At 57.9% G+C, this 17,512-nt stretch overlaps 1 protein-coding gene across 4 annotated transcripts in view; it reads right to left on the bottom strand.

Moving 5' to 3' along the window:
- The window catches only part of BCL9L (BCL9 like), a 59,516-nt gene that overhangs the window by 37,304 nt on the left and 4,700 nt on the right, over positions 1-17,512 (bottom strand). The window contains exon 1 of one of the 4 annotated variants that reach the window (XM_059719480.1): positions 15,528-16,063. The exons of the other annotated variants lie outside the window; for them this stretch is intronic. The gene's annotated coding sequence lies outside the window, so the exon portion shown is untranslated. Of the gene's footprint in view, positions 1-15,527; positions 16,064-17,512 lie in introns of those variants that run through there. 4 annotated transcript variants of the gene reach the window in all.

Raw genomic sequence — 17,512 nt, 5'->3', positions numbered from 1 at the left:
TAAGGCACGGTCCCTGCTCCGGAGCCCCAGCCCGTGGGCAGGCACTGTCCCCGCCGCACGAGCTCCTGCCCTTACTGCACAGATGCACAGCTCAGCGCCAGGGGAGAAGAGCCTGTGGCCAGCAAAGCCAAGAGAGGTTCAGACTCAAAAGCTTAAAGCCAGGCTGGACGTGAACAAGGGGCTGCTTTTCACAAGTGCTGAGCAGCCACAGCCTCCATTCAGGCCAGTGAACTACAGCGGTGCTCAGCGCCTCTGAGAGATCAGGCCTCTGGACCCCAGGCACGAGCACGCGGTGCCGTGCAAGCCACCTATATCCCTGACCTACAGGATAGAAGGGTTTTCACGCCCCCTCCCTTTGTCTGCCAAGAAACTGGCCTGTGGCCAGCTCCTCCATGCCAAAGGGCCTCCCTTGGAACAATGGCGAGGAAGCGCTGAAAGCCAGAGACTCCTGCGTTCTGATCCCATGACAGTTGCCAACAAGCTTGTGCTGCCTTGGGCAAGTCACATCACCTCCCGTGCTTCCATCTGCCCACCAGTGAAATGGGGCTAACAGCTGCCTCCCACAGGCACAAGTGGCTGCGTGCTTGGAGGCAAGCGGAGAAGGTGCTGGAGAAGTGCAGAGCACTGTTGTTAGCGCTTAGCATGCCCACGGTCCCTCCGGGGCAATCCTGCAGGGCCCTAGAGCTCAGCACGCAGCTCGCTCCACCCTCAGAAACCCCATGGCTTTGGGGTGGGGGGACAGAGACACACACAAAGACAAGCTGCCATCCAGCCCCTTTTCCCTGCAGATTGATTCTCAGAATAAAAACCAGCTTCCACTCGTCCCAGCCCCAAGAGGGAGCGAAGCAGAAAGAGGTTTGTTGTGAATACATGAAACTGTCGCTAAGTGAAGAAGAAAAAAAAATACCAAGGGGGCGGGGGGGACAGAAACCACATTTTTATTTCTGGTGGCCAGCCAGCTGACTGACTCAGCCAGTTTGGTCGCCTGCCATATAGATTTAAAAACAAAACCCAGCTCTCAGAGGGGAGAGCAGCGATTCAGATGAATGTGCTTTTCTGTTGAATGTCAAGCAGATCCTAGAGCAGCCCAATATGTATTTAGGGACCTGGTTTCTCTATCACACTTTGTGCAAGGACCGTGAGCAGAGCCACACAGCACGGGGCTCCTGCCTCCGTCGTACTACCGCTGCACGTGGCACGGGGCTCCTGCCATGGGGCTGCCCTCCACAAGCCCTCTGCTTTGATGCAATGAGCTCGCTCAGGCCTCCCCCCCATGGGTCTCTCTGGCTCCCAAGACTGTAGACAGAAGGACAAGTTCCCACCCAGCACTGTCTCTGCGAGGGGCCAGAAAAGCCAAGCTGGGCGAGTGCAGCAGAGAGCTGGCTCCGAGCAGCAGTTAAGGCTTTGTGCATGGGCCAGCACACAAGGGACTCCCCCCTGCCAGCGCAACGGCTCCAGCCCAAGACCCGTGCAAAGCAGGGGCACTGTGAGCATCTCCCCACCTCTGTGGAGATCTGCGCCTTGCCCGAGGTATCTGCAGCAGCAAAATGAGAGGAGAAGGGAAGAGACTGTTGCACTGAAGTATTGACTCCCGCTGTATTTATCTGGAGCCAGGGCTGGAACCCAGGTGAGCAAAACAACTGCCCCCTGCGAGACACTGCAACCTGGGCTCCTTACACTGGCAGGCTGGCGGCTGCTCAAACCGCAGCTCCGCTCCCGTAAGGGGACTGAGTCCCCCGCAGGCCTCCAGGTCTGGCTCTAAGACATCAGCAAAGACAGGACTCCATGTGTGCATGACCCAGGGAAAAGGAGTGCATGGGCACAGGAAGGCCAGGGGCCATTCAGAGCAGCATGCAGGCACCCCCACGAACAGTGCTGGCATTACAGGCATGCACCAGAAGCAGCCACACATGCCCCTGCAACCTGGATGCCAAGGTTAACGAGAGCCCTTCGTGGCAGGCGCGCAGCTCGTAGCTCAATCAGAGCTCCGACACCTCCCGGAGCAGCAGGCACTGGGGTTACTGGACTGCTTCTGCCCTTGGAGAAGATGTTTCTGGCTTGGAGGAAAAAGAAAGGGGGCTGGGAGGGGGAAGGGGTTTGCACTGGAACTGCAAGGGGAGATTTAGTGACTGTCGGAAAAAAATGGCTGCTTTATTGCAGTCAGCCTGTAAACCCTGGAGCCTGAAGGTCTGGGAGTAATTTCTCCCTCCCACGTGCTGGGCTCAGTTTGTACTGCGGGTCAGAGGTCAGTGCTTTTCCAAAGCATTCTGGGAAAGAAGCCAACTGGAGCAAGCTGCTAAACACCATCCTGCAGCACAGAGCAAGCTGCGGAGAGGAGCAGGCTAGTGCAGAGTTAACCCTTTACACAGCAACTGCTCCACTCCAGCTGCCCCAGCAGCGAAGCCCGATGGAGCCCGGGGCCCTGGCAGGCTCCGCGAGGGCGGGCGTTCCCAAGTGCCCCCAGCCCACGAGGCACCGGGAAGGTGGGGAGTGGGCTGAGAGCTCCCCGACAAGTGGGGGGGGGTGTTCTGGCATGGAGCTGCCCCCCCTCCACCACCGCCACGCGGGGAGGAGGAGGAAGCCCTCCTGCCCCTCCCTGAACAGCTGCTTGCTTGGCTGATGTTTGAGGCAGGCCCTGCCCTGAAGACGCAGGACGGAGCGCGCAGAACCGGCACAGGCGCACCTCCCCCAGGTGTGGCAACGGGAGCGTCAGCTGCGCCCACAGCCTCCAGCCAAACGCCAGCACAGACATCTCACCTGCTTCCCAGCTCAACAGTAACCACCACAGTGGAGCGCTCTGGCCAGCTTCAAGCCGCGGTGCCAAGCCCACACGGGGAAGAAGGGAGCCCATGCCCCAGGGCCACCCATCCCTTGGCAATTGCTCTGGCCATAGCCATGGGCCCAGCAACAGGGGTGGGCGAGGACCACGGTCACCAGCCACCAGCAAGTTCTGTGCTATTCCGGGGTGAAAATCCGAGCAGCCCAGTGATCCTGGAGCCGGCAGTCTCCCCCTGCCCGCGTGCCCCCCCGTGCCAGACCACAGTGGCCCCCACCTAGGCCATGCCCCCATTGCACTGGTGCTACAAGCAGACCAGATGGCTGGAGGCAGCTCTTCCTGCTCATGACCCTCCCTCCAGAGATCAAGGTGGCACCTCTTCCACTCAGGCTACACCAGCTCAAGCAACCTCAGCTCCCCCTTGGGAAAGGCAGGACACCCCTGCTTCTCAGGCCCCGACTCGCTCAGCCCAGGCCTCTGCACACAGCCTTCCCTTCTGCACCGAAGCGCCGTACTCCAGGTGACAGTCGCTGGGCACACCAGCCACAATGGCACAGGCAGCTGGCTCCTAGCACCACGGCCATCGCAGACACTTGTTCTTCCCCCCCGCGCTGGCTCCCCCTCGTCAGGACAGAAGAGGCCTTGCCCGGACCCCCCAGATCCCAAAGCCCAGGGGGTCCAGTGAGAATGACTTCTCAACGCTCACTGCAACAGGAGCCAGCTAGAGCAACCAATGCAAATCCCAGGCAAAGCAGGGGCCAGTGGTAAAGCTGGGGAGAGCGCCAAGGAGCCCTGGCTCCCAACCCTCCTCCAGCTCAGAGCTGAGGCCAGGAAACAGCCCTATGTCACTGCACCAGCCTGCTTCCCTGCAGGCCGCTTCTCCTCCTGCTCCATCACATGCCCATGGGCACGGCATCTGGCCACCACCGGCACTTCTCAGCTCTCCTGGCTGTGCCTGGTAAGCAGCAGTGTCTCCAGTTCTCCAGGCTGCTGGTGTTGCTCTCATCCCCAAAGGAAGCTTTAAACACCATCTGCCCAGGTCCCCGATCTGCGTGGCCACTTCCTGCTCGGTCCTGGGATGGAGCCCAGCTGCCTCAGCAGGGTGAGCTCTGCACCTCCGCGGCGCCCTGCGCTGCAGCAGTTCTGGATCACCTGTGCAGGCGAGAGCCTGGCTTCCCCTCCCCGGGCCGCAGACGTGCATTCTTGGCCTTCAGCCCAGTCCCTCCGTCCCCCGCCCCCGCCAAGTATCTGCAGGCAAACAATAAGGCAGGGAGCTCAGTTGTAGCTCTCAGCAGCATCTTGCTTCTAGCCCTCACACCCACCCTGTTTCCTCGGGGCCCCAGCTCTCTCACGTGCCCCAGCGTGTGGAGCCCATGGGAAGGATGGGCTGGGCAAGCAGCACGGGTTGTAGTCCCAGGTAGGCTGCGTGCTCCTGGCCAGCTCCCTTCCCCCTAGTGCAATGGGGTTATCCCCAGCATCGGGGTAGGCACCTTAGTGGATGCCAAAGCAGGTACCGGTGCTCTCTGCCGGTGATGGAGAGCCCGCGCCACGCTGGCGACAGAACCCTCCCCTGCCCCATCCAACTGGAACAAGCGCTCATGGGCACCGTGCAGCGCAGCCTAAGGACGTGTCCGCAGACGACCTTGCTGGGAAGGCTCCACAGCCAGCTGGACCCCTCTCGCCTCTCGCATGCACTCCAGGCCAGCTCCTAGGCATCATCTGAGTTGGCACCATGTCCCTCCCCCTTCACACCCATCACTGACCTAGTCCCCTTCTCTTTCCCCCAGATGGCTCTGCCTATGGTCTGAGCTCACTGCTGGGCTAAGAGGGATGCCATGACCCGGGATTTACTGATGCATCCCCAGCACCTAGGGCAGCAATGACTCTGCTGTTCCCTCATGCAGGCTCCCACTGTCGGACCCATCCCGAGACACAGCAGATCAATAATTCACATGCCATGCGCTGTTAATCCACAGAATCTCCAAGCTTGTGTGGGGCTCGCCCGGCCTTTCCCCCCCACAGCCCAAGTAGCGAGATGAAGGTCAGAGTGTAGAACGAGTCCCTCTCCCTTCCCCAGAGGACTTGTTGTGTCATCTGGTCTAAGCCCTTTTGAACCTCAAGCTCTTGACATGTTTCAAGCACAGAACAGTTGATTTCCCCACCATTCACCCCACATTTCCAAGCTCACACTTGGTGCCTCACTTGCAGCCTCTCCAGCTCTTTCCTCCAAAATGGCCTATCCAGTCTCCACTGCTACAGCATCGTTCATCTCCTCCTGTCCTTCCTCAGGGTCCCCCTACAAAACTTCCCCAACCCTCACAGGCCAGCGGGCCCTTCAGGCTCACGCGGCCCCTTCCACCCCCTCAGGAGAATGGAGCGCAGGAGAGAGGCAACACTAGCTCGGGAGTGTCAACCTCTGGCACACTTGCCACAAGTAAAACGTGCAGCCCACATACAGCACACAGCAGATCAGGGAAGAAGTAGAGGGAAGAGCAGCAGCTAGGCAGGGAGCAGAAAGCAGAGCACCAGGTCAGCATGGGAGGGGACTGGAGTGGCACTCGCGGAGGGTGCAGGGCTTCCCTTGCAGAACACCCACCAACAAGGGTGCCTCCCGCTGCTCTGGCTCACCCTGCCCATCCCGCCCTCTTCCCAAAGGCCCAGCAGGGAGACGGGAGCCCGAATCGCTAAACGACTTCCTATTTCTCCATCGTGTTGTACCTCTGCTGTGCTTGCAGACATGACAGCCTCCCAGACCACTGGGTCTGAAGGCTTGCAGCAAAAATGCCACAGCCAACGGACGTCAGAGGCCAGGGATGTTTGCAGGGGGGTGAGAGGGACGAAGTCAGGGTCCTAGCTGCCTCTGTCCTGCCCTGGTGCCTATAATGGCTAATCCAGTGATGTAATATTATTAACTAGGCAAGCATTAGTTTTACTGGCTAAGTCACTGAAGACTAATGGGCAATTTCTATAGTTGACTGACTGTTGAGTCAAGACACCAGTATGTATACAATATGCACATACCACATTTACTTGGATAGAGGGGGAAGGAGCTCCTTCATGAAAGAGCTGCCCTGAGGTGTTTGGTTGTCTGATAAGCTGCCTGCAGGACTCATAAGGTTCCTGGAGCTCATAAGGTCCTTGGACCGATACTCTTTAATGTCTTTATCAGTGACTTGGACGAGGGAGTCGAATGTACTCTGTCCAAGTTTGCGGATGACACAAAGCTATGGGGAGAAGTGGACACGCCGAAGGGCAGGGAACAGCTGCAGGCAGACCTGGATAGGTTGGACAAGTGGGCAGAAAACAACAGGATGCAGTTCAACAAGGAGAAATGCAAAGTGCTGCACCTAGGGAGGAAAAATGTCCAGCACACCTACAGCCTAGGGAATGACCTGCTGGGTGGCACAGAGGTGGAGAGGGATCTTGGAGTCCTAGTGGACTCCAAGATGAACATGAGCCGGCAGTGTGACGAAGCCATCAGAAAAGCCAATGGCACTTTATCGTGCATCAGCAGATGCATGACGAATAGGTCCAGGGAAGTGATACTTCCCCTCTATCGGGCGCTGGTCAGACCGCAGTTGGAGTACTGCGTGCAATTCTGGGCGCCGCACTTCAAGAAGGATGCGGATAACCTGGAGAGGGTCCAGAGAATGGCAACTCTTATGGTCAAGGGCCTGCAGACCAAGCCCTACGAGGAGAGACTAGAGAAACTGGACCTTTTCAGCCTCCGCAAGAGAAGGTTGAGAGGCGACCTTGTGGCTGCCTTCAAGTTCATCATGGGGGCACAGAAGGGAACTGGTGAGTATTTATTCACCAAGGCGCCCCCGGGGGTTACAAGAAACAATGGCCACAAGCTAGCAGAGAGCAGATTTAGATTGGACATTAGGAAGAACTTCTTCACAGTTCGAGTGGCCAAGGTCTGGAACGGGCTCCCAAGGGAGGTGGTGCTCTCCCCTACCCTGGGGGTCTTCAAGAGGAGATTAGATGAGCATCTAGCTGGGGTCATCTAGACCCAGCACTCTTTCCTGCTTATGCAGGGGGTCGGACTCGATGATCTATTGAGGTCCCTTCCGACCCTAACATCTATGAATCTATGAATCTATGCCATGCTGCCCTGACGGGCGTTTGCTTCCCACAGCAAGCCATGCAGCAGCCACCACAGCAGCAACAGCAAGGGCAAAATCAAATCAGAAGGTGCTGCTTGCAGGGGCTCTGGCTACTTCTGAGACCGCCAAGCTGCTGAGTCTCCTTGTGGGGGAGGCCCATAGACCTGCCATCCTCCAGCTCGCAGGGCAGAAATCCTGGCCCTGCTCAGACGCTGCAGGAAAAAGACACCTCCTCTCTCTCCTGATGGGCCAGCAGAGCCCCTGTCCCCACACTGTGCCCTGCCCGGCCCACCCTCCAACAGCGAGGCCAGAAGCGGACCCCAGGCCCGGCACCCTCCTGCCACGTGTATCCAAGCTGCAGTCCCAGGCCCTGTGCACGGGCTCAGGCCCCAGGCTCTGGAGGGGGTGGTCTGCCAGGGACCCAAGCTGAGTGGGACAGGGCACCTGGGCTCCTACACGACTTTCCTCTTCACCAGGCCCCCACAGCCTGGTCTGACATGGCCAGCTCCAGGGAAACCGTCACTGCAAGGTCCAGCGCAGAGAAGGCTGTCGGAGGGGAGGGGAGCACTGGCTGGGTGGGGACGTGATGCAAAGGAGCAGCCCGTGTGTGGGGAAGCTGTTGGTGCCGGGCTGCCAGGAGGCAGCGTGGGGAGGCAACAGATGTCCAGTGTTTGCTGAGGGCTCGCAGGACTTGGCCCAGCCAGGGGAAGGAGAAGGGGGGGCGGCTGGTGCCACCGCTGCCACGCTGAAACTGAACTAGACAAACATGGCAGCTTCAGCGGAGAAGGCGTACGCTGCCTGTCCCTCCCCTCGCCAGCACGGTGGAGACGGGAAGCAGGAGTTCCAGGACCCAGCCCCAGGGTCAAGGAGAAAGCACAGGATGGTGGCCCAAAGAGTCCAGACGCGAGGAAGGAAGAGCCTGGGCTCAGGCCCGACGACGGAAACCAGACAGCCCTGCCCCAGGACCCAGAGGGAGAACCGCCGCAGAGGCTCAGGCAGGTGCTGCAGCTGCAGTCCCGTGCCCAGGCTGAGCCTGGCCCCGGGCACCTCACAACCCAGAGGATGAGTCTCTGTCCTTCCTTTACCCACAGATCTCAATGTACGCCACAGACAGTCCTGAAACCCACAGCTCCCGAGCAAGGAGCGGTATGCCTAAGGCAGTGCGGCTCGTCACTACTAGAAGCAGGCGCCAAGCCGAGAAGACCCCACTCCCCTCGGAGCTGGGCACCGAACCCGGGGTCCCTGGGTCCTGCCCATTCCAGCTCTGCAGCCCCCTCCAGACACTTCAGAGCAAGGCCTGGGCTCCCCCTTCATTTTTCACAGCAGCGATACAAAATGCAGCAGCCAGCACGGTGGCAAGCAGCCAGCAAGCTCCGGCCGTGCACAGTCCCTTTCTCTGCAGACACGAGGTGTCAGCTGGGCTCAAGGCAGCCCACGTGGTTCCAGTTTCCTGTCTCTGGGTAGAGGTTTGCTCCTGCGCTGCGGTAACAAGGCTGATGGGGGGGAGGGAGCTCTGTGCTGAGGGACGCCCTGGGTTCCTGCTTTCCCTTTAGACCCTGATCTGCCCTGTCTGGGATGCAGAGGAGCACGCACACAGGCTGGGGCTGCGTCGGGGCAGAGAGCCTGCTCCTAGCACCCAGCTCCACAAGCGCCGGCAGGTCCTGGAGCCAGCCCATGGGCCCCCGCCAGCGGAGGGTCTAAAAGCCTAAGGGGCTGGGGTGCGGATGGCAGAGCCCCGAGAACAAGCTGGCTGCCACGCAGCAGAGGGGAGGCACTCAGCCACAGCCAGAGAGGGGTCTCCTGGAAAACAGGGTCTCAACTCCCAGGCCTGGCTACCGACCATGTGCCTCCCTTGGGCTGTTTGTTCTGCTTCTGGTCGTATCCAGCAACTCCCGGTCCGCACACAGGGCAGGGGAGTCCCAGCTAGTACTGGAGGGCACGCTGCCTGAAGAGCCCTCTGGCCAGGGCAGAGCACCGGCTCCCCAGTGCTCTGAGCTCCAACCCCGGCTTCACCCCAACACCCCCCACGGCCCCGCTGCAGACAGAAAGGTTCCCACACTCATGAGACCAAGCTGCAAGAAAGAGTTTGGACGGCCAAAATTCTGCTGCGAGGGGGCAGGCGGGGTTGTGGCCATCTGATTGCACCTAGGCCAGGATGGATGAACACACACCATGGCCTTTGATCTGGGGTTAACGAGACAGACAACAGGGGCACAGCTCGGTGTGCAGCGAGAGGAACAGGCGTCTCCAGATCATCCCTCCTCAAGGGTTCATTGCTTGAATTCTTCCTTCAATTATACAAAAAGGAAAGCACAAGCCTTTGGTGCCCTGATGCCATTTCCAAACACAGCTATGAACAAGGATAGTGGCCCCCACCAATAATGACCCCCTGCAGAAGCTTTAACAGCAGGAGGCAGGTACGCCCTGAATCGGGGTCTAGGGGACAGCAGAAGCTGGGGCCTGACGCTACTCCCGCTCCTCTTATGGGTCCTCCCTACAAACACAGATCACCTCAGCTTGCCCTTCGCCATGTCCCGATCACAGCCAGACGTCGGACAGTGCAACCACGGCTCAGCCTGGCTCCAGGGAGACAGACACACAGCCAGCACAGACCACCGCTGTCAGTCTCGCGCCAGTATCTTCCAGCCGACACCTGCAAGCCCCGAGGTAAGTGCTCTTCCCTCCCCTTCATAGGGTGGGAAGCTGATGCCCAGAGAAGGCTTCGTGCAAAGCTGTGGCAGAGCCCACTCAGGAACCCAGGAGTCCCAGGGTGGACTGGTTTCCAACTCCGATTAAAATCACAGGGGTGAAGCTTTGCCAACTAATCTGCAAACTAGTACTGCAGCTTCAAACTGAAACGTATAATGATGTAAATGATCAACACTGGAATTTGCAAATGCTAGAACTAGCAGCCTCTTGTTTGACTCTTTCAGAGCGGCATTAGACAAACACCCACAGTGCTGAAAGTTAAGGTCCTGACTGTGAGAACATCTAAATATGTAAATCACTCTACTCACTGGAGTAGTCCCAGAGTCTGACAGATCCTACTGACATCTTTTCTTAGCACATGAAATCTTCATTGCTTTAAAACAGAATGGCCCGCGTTATCAACACGGTTATTTAGATTTCCATGGCATTAGCAAAACTGCTGTGACATTTACAGGCTGGAGGTTTTCAAAACAGGCGCTGAAGCCCATATCTAGGCACTTCAGAATGGGGTTTTCGAAGGCTCTGAAGTGACTTGGGAACACGAGTCCCACTGATGCCAAAGTGCAACCTCAGGTGAAGGAGTAAAGCCTGGTGGCAGCACTGCAAACTCATGGATGTGTAAGAAAACTGTAAGGTCCCAGAAGGTGCTACTGACTGTAAGTGTTACTTAGCCTATTTGCTTATCAGTTTTGCATTTGAGTTTCTCTTGTTCCCAGCGTACAGGGGACAGCTACGGCTTTAGGCCTTCCTTTTCTGCACAAAAGATCATTTTAAACATGAATCTTCTGAGTTTTCATAGTAAAAAAAATTCTCTATGTAAAATCTGAAGTTCTGCTAACAATTTGGAAACTATTTAAAGAAACAAGCATAACACATGCACTTCAGCAAGTTACCAAACAAGAAGATAGTCTGGACAGTCTAAAAAGCTAAAGTACTTTTGGACCATTTTAAATGTGTCTTCTTTTTTAAGCATGTAGAGAAGTCCCCAACTCTGCTTCAGGGGAGCTGTTGACACTGTGGTGTATAGGCGCCACTGCTCTAACATTAATCTAAGCACAGGGGCTGCAGCCGTGCTGAGGTCTGAGATGCATCTCAAAAAGGATGTGCAATGCCCACCCACTCCCGTGCTGTCCCACAAAGGCTTCCACTCAGAGAAGAGACAGGCTTCTCGCAGCCCCAGCAGCTTCCTTTACGCTCAGGGCCATAACAGTACAAAGGCCACGAGCTGAAAAGCACACCTGCAGACAGACAGCGCGTGGCGTGCTCTGCAGACCTCGCAGAGGCCGAGCCACGTGTTCCGCTCTACACGCAGCTGCCCCCGAGCAAGTAAGGGTCTGGGGAACGCACATTACGGCGAGTTACAAGGCGCAGAGACGTACTGCAGAGAAGCCACTGCATGGTAAACCGCACCCCCTTCTTCGCGCTGCAGTTTGTTCCTCTTCATACCCTACACGGCCCAGATGTCCTTTCCACAACTGGGTGACAAGCACTGAGTGAGGTGCAGCAGGAGCATGGGGAGCACGCAACAGAGGCTCAGCCTTGTGCAGCCAAAGTCAGTATCCATGCACCAGGCTGAATGAAATCCCAAAACCACTAGCGCAACGATGACCATAACGCTGCCACAGACAGGGCCCTACTCTGCCTCTGGGTTGAGACAAAGGTCACTCTGACTGCACACAGCAGTGTGCACCGGGAGCCAGCGTGGCATACACAAGAGTATATGTATGTGCGCAAGTGAACCATCTCCTCCCGTGCAACCTTCCTGAGAGACCGACAACTTCCCTATTCTTTAAAGCTGTCCCCCACCATCAAGCCTGCTTTTCAGTTACTGGGTACTGGCCCCATCGCCTCTGGGCCTGAAAACAGTGCCATGCTGGCTCTCTGCCACTTCCTTGAGTGGCAGCAGGAGATCCTGACCCTTAGCCCAACCCCAGGCAGGACCTGAGAACCACTCGGGCTTTGCAGGCTGGAGTTCCAGCAGTGCTGCCTAACAGGAGCTGGAAGCACACAGGCAACCCAAGAGTCAGGTCTCAGGCCAGGTCATACATCACAGCCCCGGGGCATCAGCAGCCCCACACTGCCCTGAGACCTCTCTGCTAGTCCAGCAATAGCCCAGGTCTGAGTGGGGAGACACAGAGGTGGCTGGATCCCTGCTCTGCAGCTGGAGGTGACAGAGCTCAACCCTCCAGGCTTTAGCAGCACCCCAGCAAAGAGCCAGCTTCTATCCATAATAGCTCCTGGGGGAACAGGGCATATCTGCCTGCTTCATGGGTGGGGAAAGCAAGGGGGCACATCATTCACTATAGCAGGGAGACGTACCCACCCTCCCTCTGCAGCAGATGGGGGTGGAGGGGAGGCACAGGGAAGGGGGAAGAGAGCACAGGGCCCAGTTCTGGTGCCCGCAGCCCACAGTCTGCTCCTCACTGTGCTCAGAAGGCTGCCAGGCTTGCAAAGGCTGCCAAATCAAATAGCCATCCTGAGCTGTGCTCCTGACAAACAACAGGCAAAGCCCTCAAAGCAGGGCTGGCGCAAGTCTCCCATCTACCCAGGGCAGATCACTGCCTACGCCTGACACTCATCAGCTCCGACTGGCAGCAGCTGATGCCTTCGGATCATACAGGAACCTCGATCCCTCCCTGCTGAAGAAGAGGCTCCATGACTCCCTGGGCAGCTGCATTTTTATGTCCTATTCACCAACCTCCCCCTGCAGATCCCTTTTGGCCATAAGCAAGGAGATGAGGACACAAATGCACACAAAGGAGAGCCATGGCCCAGGCCTGCACCACGCAGGCTGCACCTCAGGCCACTGCACAGCCAGGGCAGGGGATGATCGAGAGGCATAGACACATAGGCCAACACCCTGCCAGATGGGATGCCTGCATCTACCCAGCGCAGTGGGGGAGCATACCAGCTCTGCTGCTTTGGTGGGAGACTTTCATCTCCAGGCCACCAGCTCCAGCTCAGCCCAGCCCAGCACAACAATAACCAAAGTGACCAGCTGGCTGCAGTTTAATGAAGCTAACTGGCAATTCCTAGGAGTGCCCATGTCCCGACTAGCACTAGCCAGTCTCTTACTGGCAGCGTCAGTGGAGATGCCAGGGACCGACCAGCCCACAGAGACTGCAATTCTCTCACTCTAGTGGTGACCTCCCCAGAGCAAAGACCACCCGTCACCAGCAAAAGGCAGCTCCAGGGATGGTATCCCAGCACAGTCACACCTGCATGCCCCACCTGCCCAGACTCTGAGATGATCCTGAGCCACCTGGAGGAATCTAGCTCCCAGCTTACTTGAGTCATGAAGGTTTTTCTGGTCCAAAAGGAGTGAGAAGGATGCACCTTGATGATGCACCTGAGACCAGAAGTCCCATCTCCCTCCTGGAAGCCACACGCACAGACTGCAAAGAAAGCCATCACCAAAAGGTTGGTGGCATGTGGAAGAAGAGTACTAGGGACCAGCCTGTGTCTTAGACACCTGCCCAAAAAGGAAGAAGCATCCAGCAACAAGATCAAAGCCCACAGATACAGTGCTAGGGAGACTAGGGGGGCTGGGCTCCAGCATCTTACTGAGAGGGGCACAGCAGGAGAAAGGAGTGTCCCTCCCAACTCAGACCCTGGGCCAGGCTATGCCTGCTTCACCTTCACCCACTGTAAAGCAGCTCCCAGCTCCAGGGGCAACATGTGCTGCACGCTGGGTCTCTGTGGCCTTGTCTAAGTCCCCCCCCCACTTCCTGTGAGGACAGCACCTGGGCACAGTATAAGGCATGTGCTTGGGCACAGAGACCACCTGAGATGGTGCCCAGCATGAGAGGTCCCTGCCCCTGGGTGATACCACAGGTGAAACAGTAACACTCAGTCTTTTCCACTTCACTGAAAACCATCAGCCAAGACAAAACGACCAGGCGTGACCCAGGAGCATGGATCACCCCTGCCTATGGAAGAGGCAGTCAGGCAGACTTGTGCACTGGTACCACAGTGGTCCCCATTTCCCAGTACCTGAGGCCAAGTCATAGCATCTTTTCGATGGACCCGGAAGGGCAGGAGCTACTGGACAGCAGCAGACAGCAGAGAAGGGCCCTGAGGAGAGGGGAACTGCCAGACCTGTTCCCACAGAGGAGCCCTCAGCTTCAGGACAGAGGGACAACCCTGTCAGGAGTCCAGGCGGGTAGCCTGGTCCCACTTCCCCGTGACACAGATGCCTGACTCCCCGTGGCCTAACACTCTGCCAAGGGCTCACCCCTCTCCTGCCCTTCTCTGTGGCACTAGCAGGGTCTTTACAGGTCTCACCCATACGATCCTGGCTACAAAAGGCAGCAGCCAGCCCATCTTCACACCATCCTGCGCTGGCCACTATCACTCCCTACCCCAATGCACACCAACGGGCAGGGGTGCAGCCACGGGCACTAGCCCAAATCCTTCCTGTTTTCTGTCTCAGCCCTCCTCAGCTGGGACCCCCTCACAAAAACAAGGAGAGACAGACATTACTGGCATTTCCTTTTTCTAAAAAAGCTGTAAAATTTTCCAAGTGCAGCCAGAGCCAGAGCAAAGTTTGTCAGGAGCTCAGCTCATTAGGCGGCTGCTCCGGGAGCCCCACAGGAGGCGCGGGCTGCATAATTCAAAACAGCTTGAACCCTGGAAAAGCAAATAGAAAACAGGCACCAAGGGCTGGGGGAGATTCTCCGCTCTGCATGTAACCCCTGCTCCAGGAGCCTCCCCATCTGCGGGGCTCCGAGAAGCCTCAGCCCCGCCAGAGGCGCAGTGGCCAGGCCGAGAGAAGCTGGCATCAGGCAGAGGAAATTCCAAGCCTGTTGCTTCTGGCAGCCAAGTCAGGCCCTGGCTAGGTCCTCAGCAGCCTGGAAACTGGCTACTCAGCAATTTTCTTGCCATCCAAAGGGCTTGTTCTGAACCACAGCTTCGCCACCCCTCCCCACTGCCCCCCACCTTCCCCCTGCATCGCAGCTCGGGAGGCAAAGCTCGTTTCTTCAACAGCCATCACCAACAAGGCCCAAGAGCTGCACTCTGTGCCTGGGCTGGAGCTTTGAACTGCTGCTGCCTCATTCGTGTCCAGGGGCGGGGAGAGCAGAGGAAACTTGCTCAGCCCAGCCCCGGGTCTCCCCAGTTCCTTTCCCTCCTTGCCAAGGAGAAGTTCAAACAAGGCTGCACAGACACAGGCAGCTTTCAGGCCCATCTAACCACTGTGCTTGAGCCTTAGCAATGCCCAGACCAACTCCACTCAGGCCTGTCTGGCCAGTCCACACCGGACACCAATGCAGGACTGTCTCCTTCCAAAGAGAGTGGTAAAGCTCCTAAGCTGCAGGACCTCACAACCTCCTCCATCTCACCGCCAGGGAGCTGCCCAGGGCTTATCCCCTCGCTGCACCCCAAGCCACTCTTTGCCCACCCTCCCTATGGCCCACAGGGCAGACCCAAGGCAGGCACACTTGAGGCCTAGCCCAGCCCAGGTTTAGAAACCTCGCATCCTCCAGTGACAAGTCGCGCACAGGAACACCTTCGCACCCCAGGGCACAAGGGAGAGTTCGCTTCACAGTGCTGAAATGCAGCCACCTCTGCAGTCAGTGTGGCAGCTGTCCCCTGCTCCCGGGAACACTGCACACCTACAGAGCAAGACAAACCAACAGCCAGAAGACTTAGCCAAGCCTCCCTACGCAACCTGCCAAGTCACACAAGCCGACGGCCCCCCTAGGAGCCCTGGTGGAGGTGGGTGACCGTCCCCCACACAGGTGCCTACTAGAGGCAGGAGGGGCCCAGCGTCTCAGCACATGCCGGTGCAGGCTCCATTAACTCCATCTAACTTCACGGGAGTCTCCTCGTCAGTGCAGAGCCTTCACGTTGCCAGAGTCCTGGCCGCCACACGACAAACACGAAGCTATCGTGTGTTTGCACAAACCAGAGTAAAGCCTGGCATTTCCTTTGCTTACATTTCAGGAAACACGAAGTCTGTAAACATCCAATATTCTGCGCAGCATCTTTTATACAAGCGGCGTCCTCAGAACACTTTGCAGCTAGCTCCCTCCCTCCCGCTCCTTACTTAAAGACTTAGAGACAAGGAGAAGGAAGGGTTTCCAGCTGAGCTATGAAGCAAGGCACAGGGTGACTGTTTCTCGAGCTGTTCAAGATCACAGAGGCTGCAGCGGAGGCAGCGCTCAGACTCGCTCAGTACTTGGAGTCCTCCTCAGTCATGAGGAGAAGGAAAAGAGAGGAACAAGATTAAGGATCAGCTCAGCAAGCAGAAGGGCCTGCGCACTGCCGGGCTCTCCCTGCCTGCTCCCCAAGAACCCAGTGCTGCAGCCTCCTACACATGGCAGGGCCAAGGAGGACCAGGAGGCAGTGGCAGAACAAGGAGTGCTCTGTGGTTTGCTCAGCATTTCAAGCCGTCTCTCACACAGGAGGAGCCCAGCTCTGCTTTCCAAGTCTCGCCCTCTCTGGCACAGGACACCCACCTGGCTCCTGGCCCAGGACTTGGCTCCAGAGAAGCTCTTCACCAACCAGGGAGAAGCCGCACCCCCCAGCTCAGGACACGGCCCCTGCCTGAAGCCAGCTGGGGCAGCAGTGCCACAGACCCAGAGCTTCTCTCTGTGCCCCGATGGTCAGTAACTCACAACAAGAGCAAGGCACCTCGTGTCAGGGCTACGCAGCCGAGGCTGCGATGAGGTGGCAGCCTGGCCTCAGCTCCTGTACTGGGATGACACGGGGACAAGCAGCAAGGACAAGCTGGGTTCATGTCCTAGCTCAGCTCCCCAGAGCAGGTTTGGCATCTCAGTCTCCCCCAGCCGAAGATGAAACGTGCAGGAGGACCCAGGTCTGCAAAGCTCTGGGAGCCCAGAGGTGCATGGAAGCAGCCCGTGCCATCACCACTGACGGTAAAGCCGAGGAGCTTGCCCCTGCGCTGCCAGCTGGAAGCCAAGGCAAGAGACAGCCCAGGCCCGATGGATTTCGCAGCAAGCAGGCCCCTTGCACTGGCAAGAAGGTCCGGGTTTCTCCGTCTGGGGAAGGCAAGGGGTGAGATGGAACTGGCTAGCCAGGAAGGGACGTCTGTCCCCACAGGGGCGAGGGAGACAAACAAAGTGAACAAGCCAACGCGGGGAATAACTGCTCCTCTTATGGACAGCATCCAGCCCCCGCAGAGATCCTACCTGTGCCATTACAGCGACAGCCAGCCCCACCACTGCCTGGCATAGTTTCCTGAGCCTGGCCCCTATGTCCCACTGCTCACAAGTGCCTGTGCTACCAGACCTGCAGACGCTTCCAACCACAGATCCACTCCCCAGCGCCCAGAAAAGGATGGGTGCCTCTCTCCAACAACAAACCCACATCGGCATGCTCATCCCCACTGATGCTGGCCGCAGACAGCCCCAGTGCTCCCAGGGGTCACTGCAGGGAACGGCGTCCCTACACTGGCTTTCCCACAGGGGAGCTGAAGAGCAAGGTGAGGCGCTGGCGGCACCACAGGGTGTTTCACAGCATACCTTGCCAGCCAGGCAGCAGCGCAGACACAGCAAGCCTCAGCGACACCCTAGCCCAAGCCGCACAAAGGAGGCAGCAGGATGCCAAGCAGGGGCGTGGGTGGGCCCGCCTTTCCCAAGAAGCACCAGTCAGATGCTGGAGACAGACCACTGCTGCCCGTTTCCAGGGATCAGCACAGGCCTCAGTTAGTCAAGGCTGTCACCTCCCTGGCATCGCGCATGCCCCCTCCTCTCCCCCACCCAAGTGGAACGCCTGTCGTGCTCGCAAACACAGCCCCGCTTTCTGAGGAGCTGGGTAAGTGCACGGCTCTTGGCAACCCGCCCCTCGATTACGTGGCTCTCCCTTAAATCAAAAGCAGGTGCCAGTGACGCTAACTGCTTCTTCCACACTGACTCCTACAGCGAACAGCCTTGCCGCAGGTACGTGCTCCACACGGAGC

Source organism: Alligator mississippiensis, chromosome 16 (assembly GCF_030867095.1).
Source record: "Alligator mississippiensis isolate rAllMis1 chromosome 16, rAllMis1, whole genome shotgun sequence".
In the NCBI taxonomy this organism is placed as follows: Eukaryota; Metazoa; Chordata; order Crocodylia; family Alligatoridae; genus Alligator; species Alligator mississippiensis.
Note: the sequence above shows the minus strand (reverse complement) of the source record. Positions and strands in the feature narration are given on the sequence as shown.